Source organism: Pinus tabuliformis, chromosome 1_1, assembly GCF_031772625.1.
Source record: "Pinus tabuliformis cultivar Carrire ecotype Pingquan chromosome 1_1, CPIR1, whole genome shotgun sequence".
Classification (NCBI taxonomy): Eukaryota; Viridiplantae; Streptophyta; class Pinopsida; order Pinales; family Pinaceae; genus Pinus; species Pinus tabuliformis.
In genome coordinates this window covers 934836509-934846671 of record NC_142297.1, presented here as the reverse complement: position 1 = coordinate 934846671, position 10163 = coordinate 934836509, and the positions used below count along the sequence as shown (strand labels likewise).

At 33.8% G+C, this 10163-nt stretch overlaps 2 pseudogenes; both read right to left on the bottom strand.

Moving 5' to 3' along the window:
- Positions 1-2448: 2448 nt before the first annotated feature.
- Positions 2449-3149, bottom strand: LOC149217530 (putative protein S-acyltransferase 7 pseudogene; annotated as a pseudogene).
- Positions 3150-4814: 1665 nt separating this feature from the next.
- On the bottom strand, positions 4815-6017 carry LOC149217529 (putative protein S-acyltransferase 7 pseudogene; annotated as a pseudogene).
- Between the last annotated feature and the right edge of the window lie 4146 nt (positions 6018-10163).

Here is a 10163-nt window from a genome sequence, read left to right as displayed (position 1 = left end):
AGCAAATAAAAGGGAAGTCAAACATTCCAAAGAATTATGTAGAATAGAAATCTAATAGTTAGGGAAAATACTCATCAAACACACATGGGATTGGTGAATTCTTATAACTTCCCTGTTGAGGAGAAAATTAGAAGTCCCACTTTAGCATCGCAAGCACCGAGAGCTCATAAGCTTTCTTCAGCAGCCCATTCCTGCGCAAGGAGGCAAGGATGCATAGAAGGATGGAATTGTGAACTTACTATTTCCGTGCACATTCCAGATCTAATGGAAACCCAATATTTGTTGATGATAACTAAACAAGCTCGTGAACCCCAAAAGTTCAGAATGAGAATCCGATAACAAAAAGGGAAAAATAATACTAATTACAAACATATACCAACCATCTTCTGTTCATAGGGGTTTGGTATCCTAATAAATAGGAGCATAAATACAGTGTTAAAATTCTCACCAATCTATTGACATAAAGTTAATGTAATGTACTATCATAAAGTTAATGTAATGTACTATAATTTGTACGTATAGTTGAATGAGGTATTATAATATTCATAATATTCTATTGTAGGTTATCTTTACTTGCGCTTAAGGTATTAGAGATTTTGACGGTTTAACTTTAAAATTGGAAGTCATTTTGATAGTTTACTTATTATAACACACGTCAAATTTGACGGTGAAAAATTTTCAACAACTGTCAAATACATTCTGAAATCCAAAATACGTGCTATGGGACGTCAAATTCTAGGCCTGATTTCAAGCAGTGTCACTATTTTATGTTTTGGCTCATTTTCATGTAAGTGTTTTGGTCAATTTTGTTTAAAATATAACAAAAATTTGCTGAAATTTGTCTCTTTGTGTACAATCTTTTTTTCCAAATTTTATACACTAAAAAAAATTGCATATTAAAATATTTTGATCCCTCTTGACATTTGTACATCAGTGATTAAGATGATTTGTATTGGTTACTAAAATATTTTTCAAATATTTCACATATATTAATTAAAAATTCATATATATATATATATATATATATATATATATATGAAAGATAAAATTTAATATCAAAGCCAAAATACACTCCAAAATTTTATACATGTAGTCAAGATTTGTTAATAATTCATTTTAGAAGGCAAATTATAAGCTATAAATATTGTTCCCTAGATAACCCTTTAAAGTTTTTCAGTGCTTCAGTGTAATTCTATAGGTGGAGGAGAGAGACCTCAATGTAATGCAATTGCAAATTTTGGAATAATTTAAAAATCCAATGAACGGTTCACTTTTCTTTTGCTCTTACTTTTCTCATCTTTATTTTGAAATATTTTTAAAATTTAATCAAAATAAAGATATTAAAAGATTCTTAAATTGATACCCAAAGCAAAGAGCCTTTGCGCTCTCTTTTAAATGCTAATGACTATAGATTAAGTTATTACGCCATAAGGCGTTTCCTTTGAAACAAATTCCCCCAGCTACCTCCATCTCCTATCATGCATCGTGGATTTGTGTGTTAGACGATGGAAAGAATTTTTATCATTGATCCACAATCGAAATAAGTTAATGAATAATGAAAAAGAATGGTTTAGAATGATCACGTATTCGTCTCTCACAAATGGTAAGACACTCGCATGGTCTCTTTCACTATAATGGTATAAGATCACTTATTTGTATGGTAAATGATCTCCTTACTGAATTATCAACCGGTAAAACTGTTAATTGCTTGAATTGTGAATGGATTCATTTATTTCCACTGCCTTCCTTCCACCTAAACTGTGAGGTGAGTGATCATGTGCATCAAGGTGGAGGCGTCGTGAATCAGACAATCTCCATGCTCATCGTCGACGGGGAAAAGAGTGGTACGAGAACACAGAGTGGCGAGTAAAGTAGGTCACTGGGAAGGGGGGGGGTTGTTGCCCAATTTGTGGAGCTTGCTCATCTCTTACAATAATGACAATTTCAATGGTTTTTCAGGGCTCGCAATCGTTGAAACGTTGTGCACATTTTTCATTCATGTGGAGCCGCAAATATTGTCCATAAATGTCTTTTCTTGAATTTTCTTATTCAAAAAGCAACCCGGTACTGGGTAAAGCACTTGACTTGCACATCCATGACCTAAATGAAAGGTAATTTTCAAGAATGTAAGCAGTATTGATATTCTTCTGGTATAGTTAGCCAATTTCTTAAATTTGCATTCTAAAATACAAATTCACAATCTTGAAAATTATTCTTGGAACTACTGACCATGTTTTCCTGAACATTATTGATCGATTTTTTGTTGACTAGTGAATGATACCCTTTGCAAGAGCATGTATTTGGTTGCTTGAAATATGATGTTGAGTTTGAAACTACAGGAAAAACTTATCACATTGATAAACATATAGTTTTCTACAACATGTATTTTTTAAACATGTCAACTTACTAGAAATCGTCGTTTTCCCGAGGAGTAATGTCTCCACTAACTCAATTTTCTTCACTAACTCCTGCAGCCAAGGAAAGAATATCTAGTGTTATTTACCAGCTCCCACTCTTACGGCCCCAACTTAAATGCCTCGGATGTATTCCACCTCTCCCATCTGCACTTTCCACGGGAAGTGTACAGCTTGAATGAGAAAAAGAGTCATCATAACCATCTTTGTTTTCTAATCCACTATTGCTTTCATGTGCTTCAAAATCTGCCAATGCTTCAGCACCAACAGTTAGCCATGAAGGCTTATTACCTATTTCAAGGTCAATTCCTCCTTTGCCTATGCCAGGACTGAGAAAGTTCCCCCTGAAGGAGGAGCATAAGTATCTTGTAGTGTAGAATAATTTTGTAACTTGGATCGAAAATTATTCTTCGATGGTGGATTTTTTGTAAAACATATTTCTTTGAAATTTTATATTACTCCTTTGTTGTAAGGATTTTCTCTTCTATCATATCGATATCTAAAATTCTCATATGTAGTCTGATTTGTACTAATAAGATAGAGATGAAATAGCATAAGTCCACCAACAAACTAAACTGAAAAGAATGTGTACAATATGAGAACAATTTATGCATGTGTTTTTGGCATAGCTTTCCAGATTGTAACATCATTTGCTACCATAATTTTCTTGATATATACCCACCAAAAGGAGAATACATAAACGCACAACAACGTTGTTGAAAAAACAAACATAAAGAAGATTCACAAACACATGTTTTGTACAAGGTAATCATGGATGTGGAGTCTTCCAACCTATTGAATCTAGCGTCAAACTGGAAACATCATAACCTTCTTCAGGCTCAGGAGGGTGTGAATTTCGAGGGAGTATTCCAGGACCTATAATGGATGTGAGAAGAAGAAGAACCAAAACATATATTGTGAAGACCACTACAATGACCATTATGGATACTCCTGCATGATGTGAAAACTTGTCCAAAAGTTTTATTGCAACAAATACATAGAATATTGTTACTGGAATGAGGATGAGAATGAACGAAAAAACTAGTGAGCTCACATCTAGCCCAGATATAAACTTCCTACTAAAGAAAAATTGATTTCTTCCTTTCCAAGCTTGATATACTCTCTTCTCGCTATCAGTTTGTTCCCTAGATAACCCTTTAAAGTTTTTCAGTGCTTCAGTGTAATTCTATAGGTGGAGGAGAGAGACCTCAATGTAATGCAATTGCAAATTTTGGAATAATTTAAAAATCCAATGAACGGTTCACTTTTCTTTTTCTCTTACTTTTCTCATCTTTATTTTGAAATATTTTTAAAATTTAATCAAAATAAAGATATTAAAAGATTCTTAAATTGATACCCAAAGCAAAGAGCCTTTGCGCTCTCTTTTAAATGCTAATGACTATAGATTAAGTTATTACGCCATAAGGCGTTTCCTTTGAAACAAATTCCCCCAGCTACCTCCATCTCCTATCATGCATCGTGGATTTGTGTGTTAGACGATGGAAAGAATTTTTATCATTGATCCACAATCGAAATAAGTTAATGAATAATGAAAAAGAATGGTTTAGAATGATCAGGTATTCGTCTCTCACTAATGGTAAGACACTCGCATGGTCTCTTTCACTATAATGGTATAAGATCACTTATTTGTATGGTAAATGATCTCCTTACTGAATTATCAACTGCCAAAACTGTTAATTGCCTGAACTGTGAATGGATTCATTTATTTCCACTGCCTTCCTTCCACCTAAACTGTGAGGTGAGTGATCATGCGCATCAAGGTGGAGGCGTCGTGAATCAGACAATCTCCATGCTCATCGTCGACGGGGAAAAGAGTGGTACGAGAACACAAAGTGGCGAGTAAAGTAGGTCACTGGGAAGGGGGGGGAATGTTGCCCAATTTTTGGAGCTTGCTCATCTCTTACAATAATGACAATTTCAATGGTTTTTTAGGGCTTGCAATCGTTGAAACGTTGTGCAAATTTTTCATTCATGTGGAGCCACAAATATTGTCCATAAATGTGTTTTCTTGAATTTTCTTGTTCAAAAAGAAACCCGGTACTAGGTAAAGCACTTGACTTGCACATCCATGACCTAAATGAAAGGTAATTTTCAAGAATGTAAGAAGTATTTATATTCTTTTGGTATAGTTAGCCAATTTCTTAAATTTGCATTCTAAAATACAAATTCACAATCTTGAAAATTATTCTTGGAACTATTGACCATGTTTTCCTGAACATTATTGATCGATTTTTTGTTGACTGGTGAATGACACCCTTTGCAAGAGCATGTATTTGGTTGCTTGAAATATGATGTTGAGTTTCAAACTGCAGGAAAAACTTATCACATTGATAAACATATAGTTTTCTACAACATGCATTTTTTAAACATGTCAACTTACTAGAAATCATCGGTTTCCTGAGGAGTGATGTCTCCACTAACTCGATTTGCTTCACTAACTCCAGCAGCCAAGGCAAGAATATCTAGTGTTATTTACCAGCTCCCACTCTTACGGCCCCAACTTAAATGCCTCGGATGTATTCCACCTCTTCCCTCTGCACTTTCCACAGGAAGTGTACAGCTTGAATGAGAAAAAGAGTCCTCATAACCATCTTTGTTTTCTAATCCACCATTGCTTTCATGTGCTTCAAAATCTGCCAATGCTTCAGCACCAACAGTTGGCCATGAAGGCTTATTACCTATTTCAAGGTCAATTCCTCCTTTGCCCATGTTAGGACTGAGAAAGTTCCCCCCTGAAGGAGGAGCAGAAGTATCTTGCAGTGTAGAATAATTTTGTAACTTGGCTCGAAAATTATTCTTCGACGGTGGAATTTTTGTAAAACATATTTCTTTGAAATTTTGTATTACTCCTTTGTTGTAAGGATTTTCTCTTCTATCATACCGATATCTGAAATTCTCATATGTAGTCTGATTTGTACTAATCAGATAGAGATGAAATAACATAAGTCCACCAACAAACCAAACTGAAAAGAATGTGTACAGTATGAGCACAATTGATGCATGTGTTTTTGGCATAGCTTTCCAGACTGTAACATCATTTGCTACCATAATTTTCTTGATATATACCCACCAAAAGGAGAATACATAAACGCACAACAACGTTGTTGAAAAAACAAACATAAAGAAGATTCACAAACACATCTTTTGTACGAGGTAATCGTGGATGTGGAGTCTGCCCACCTATTGACTCTGGTGTCAAACTGGAAACATCATAACCTTCTTCAGGCTCAGGAGGGTGTGAATTTCGAGGGAGTATTCCAGGATCTCTTCTGGATGTGAGAAGAAGAAGAACCAAAACATATATTGTGAAGACCACTACAATGACCATTATGGATACTCCTGCATGATGTGAAAACTTGTCCAAAAGTTTTATTGCAACAAATACACAGAATATTGTTGCTGGAACGAGGATGAGAACGAACGTCAAAACTAGTGACCTCACATCTGGCCCAAATATAAACCTCCCAGTAAAGAAAAAGTTATTGCTTCCTTTCCAAGCTTGATATACTCTCTTCTCGCTGTCAGTTTGGTCCATATTAGACCCCCCATGTTCGGAATCTGAGGAGGTGGATTTGCATACATCTCTTCTGAAAGCCTTCTCTTTCACCCCCACATTAATTTCTTTCCCAAAGAGATCTGCAAGAAACACTGGTTGTAAGGGGTCAAACCCCAAATCATTGGCCGCCTGAAGACTTGAACCAACGACCTCCCGTTAAAAATAGTCTGAAGATTGAAAATCAAAGTGGTTGGCCGCCTGGAAACTAGAACTGACGACCTCCTTTAAAAGCAACCCTCCAGAAATAAACATTTTAAAAAAAACTCATTTTATTTACTGTTCTGAAAATGAAAATATTTTAAACACCAATATCCTTTTAATGATTTATTAAATTCCAATTTTTAATATTTTATTTTTAATTATTGTTGTTTAGTCTACGGGCTTAAGAATATTTGTAATACGACTCTTACAAAAGCAAAATTCCCGTAGGTCCAGGTGTATTTGGAACAATGAGATAATAGTATCCAAGCAAATCATTCGAATTCGTACACTACTTTAAGTGTAAAATTAATTGGCTTCAAATGGGATGATATATTGCTGCTAAAGTTGGATAAGTTGCTGAAACTAGGGGGCTATTTTTGTCTATTTTTCACCTGTAGCATATATGTAATGCCATGAGCAATCTTGTCAAATGCATGTGCTGGAATATTGCTTCAAACATAGATTAGATTATATTGTTATATGGTTTAAACCTCTCACAAATAGTTGTTTCTTGAAGAGAGATCGAGATACCAAACCACCTTTATGCAGTTTGGTCTTCCTATCATTAGAAGCTTGGTACCTTTGGCATTTAAATAGTGTTTTGAAAGAAAAAAAAAATTGCTCTAGACTCCCTTGAATCTGTTTTCAAGAAATATGGAAAATTATCTTTTGTTTGGAAAGATAAGTTAGTTATTTGAAAGGCACTTTTAACTGATTTCCCACTATAATATTTTCTAGTCATAAGAGATTATTTTCTCATTTTATTTATAAATTGCGTAGGAAAAGCAATTCAGGGTATTTTTTTATCAAGTTATATCTTTAAAAATATAAATGGCATGCATGAATATGATTCAACAGTGACTGCGCATATGATGAATCCATATATACTATCCGCAATTCATGTCAAAATTCAGGGGATCAGGCCATCTATGAATTTGTATTGTTTAAATATTCATTAAATTATTTGGATTGAGTGAGATATGTTATAATATTATTATTAGATTTCAATTTATAACCATCATGGAGCCGCCTAGACCTTGAATTTGCAATGAGATTTAAAATAAATATAGTATCAAAAATATACTAATCATGTGTAATATGAGGCCCAATTCCACAAAGGGTTTTGAGTTTCAAAAATAAACTTCTCATTAATGATTAATAGGCTTAAGTGTAGCCCGCAATGTTCAAAGTTTTTGGAAATTCTATATAAAACTAAAATTTAATGTGCTTATAAGTTTTGGAAAACTAAATAAACTTGAAATACACTCTATCTTTGAAAAACTAAATAAACTTGAAATATCGTTTATACTTGAGATACATATTTAAAAACACATTGCTCGAGATGGCAATGTTCCTCCTAAATGTGTCAAAGGTATTTGGTGTGGCGGGCTTCATTATTGTTGCAGCCAACACCTTTTCCTTTCTTCAAATTCACAGAAGGAAGTTGGCTCCATTTGAAAATCCAATTGATGAGTCAGAGGAGGTTTGTTACGAAAGGCTTTCTTCAAATTCATAGAAGGAAGTTGGCTCCATTTGAAAATCCAATTGATGAGTCAAAGGAGGTTTGTTACAAAAGGTTAACCATTCATGGTATTTTTTAGTAGCTGCAAACCTACAGTCATTTCAAGTGTTTTAAGATTTGACCAATTTCTTTTATGCCAAAGCACTCATCCCATTTTTAACATTTTTTACCATGGCAGTGGATGACATTCCATTTCAATTGCTTCTTCTCTTATAGAAGAAGATGCATGTCTCAAGTTTGGAGTGGACTATGGTGATTATCCAAAGGAGATAAAACTAGAGCGTAAAGATGGTAATCAAAGGAGATAAAACCAGATGCATGTCTCAAGTTTGCAGTGGACTATGGTGATTATCCAAAGGAGATAAAACCAAAGTGAAAATATGGTAATCAAAGGAGATAAAACCAGAGCGCAAAGATGGTAATCAATTGATTTTTTCTAAAGCACAAACTGATTTGCAAGTTAGAAGTGATATTGCCCGAAAGCATTTTCTCCATAGTCATTTGTTGGAGAAACATGCAAAGAGTGGCCCAATATCATGCTTGCCACTTCTTACTATTGTAGACACAAGACATCCACTTAGAGACATTCCTGTGTGCCAACTGTTCCACTTAGATCTCAATTTTTTCAACAAGGAGCAATGTATTTTGCATTATCCAGTCAGGGCATTTTTTATGGATGGATGCAACATCACTGCTTATGACCTTACGACTGGAGAGTACAATATATACAAGAAACTTTCCCCAATGTTGTTTCTAAGTTGCAGACTCTTGGGGGAAATGAACGGTATCCAAAGCGCATGCTATATAGTGAAAATCCATCTTTTTTTGGTTGTCTTTGAATTGTGTGATGCAACGAATGAGGTTGTTATATATCGAGACCTTATCGACTTGCAAGCTGTTGGTGAAAAAGTGAACACTTTTATAGGGCTAGACAGGGCTTTCATTGGCCCTATTGATAATCAATATGAAATTCTCGATGATGATAAGACTGGGTTTAATTTGCATTTCGTGGAAGTGAGTACCAAAGATCCTACTATGGGAGGTACAAGTGAGGTTAGGAGTAATGGAAAATTAGATCCAAACTCATTTTCTCTGGTTCTGTGAATGATCGAGCTCCATTGTAGTTTATCTTTGAAACTGATAGATTCTTATTATGAACTGAAAGCTATTCAAATCAATGATATTTTAACAATATTTTACAAATTTTTAAACATTTGAGGTTATTTTTATTTTTATTATAAATTTTAAGAATATTTAAAAAAAATCAATTAACTATAAATTCCATTATAAATTCACATATATGTTGAAGTCAGACTATTAACCACACTGCTATTAATTAAATTTCCATATATTTTCAAAATCTATAACTAACAAAGACCAACCAAACATGGGATGTCAATTTTGAGTTAACCAAACAGGTCGTCCATATCGTACATAACACAATCATCAACATAAATTTCTCTCCATTCCTCATTTTCTTGATTCATAGAATCTACAAACGATTATTCCAACTAGCATAGCATCAATTGAACATTCATAATATCAATGAAACATAATCCTACTACCATGGATAATCCTAATGATTATGTGGCATGAGATATATGATGACGATACAATGAATTGAACTCACTGGTCGAAATTTTGACGCATAAATGTGTGTAGCGAGAAGATTTTCATAATGTACTCTTAAAGTAACGTGGTGTGATTTGAGGGCATGGGTAGTCTTGTTACAACACAATTAATTTCAACTCATAGTTTCTTGTCGTTAATGCTTAATAGTAAAGGTAAATGTTGCACAAGAAAAATATCAATGAAACATAATCCTACTGCCATGGATAATCCTAATGATTATGTGGCATGAGATATATGATGAGATATAATGAACTCAACTCATTGGTTGAAATTTTGATGCAGAAACGTGCGCAGCGAGAAGATTTGCATAATGTACTCTTAAAGTAACGCGATGTGATTTGAGGGCATGGGTAGTCTTGTTACAACACAATTAATTTCAACTCACAGTTGCTTGTCGTTAATGCTTAACAATAAAGGTAAACGTTGCACAAGCAAATCGAGGAAAGTATGCGTAGTATAATTTATAGGCCTGAAATGACTTTTACTCAATCAAATCGAGGATGACGTGGCAGTAATATTCTAAGGTTAATTGACAACAGGGGATATGCATGTGTAAATGAATACTATATTCACATATATGACAGATATAAATATATTATTATATTTAGAAATATATATATTTTTAATACATTGCAATTAATATAGATTAATAAAATAATATCAATATATCATGTATTTTATGGTATAACCTATATTATATTTATATAGTTATTAGAGAGAAATAGTATAAGAAAGCATATAACAAAGACATAATATAAGAAAGATGAGTTCAAAGCATCAATTTTTTTCTTTTGGGGATTCCTGGGATAGAGGTAAT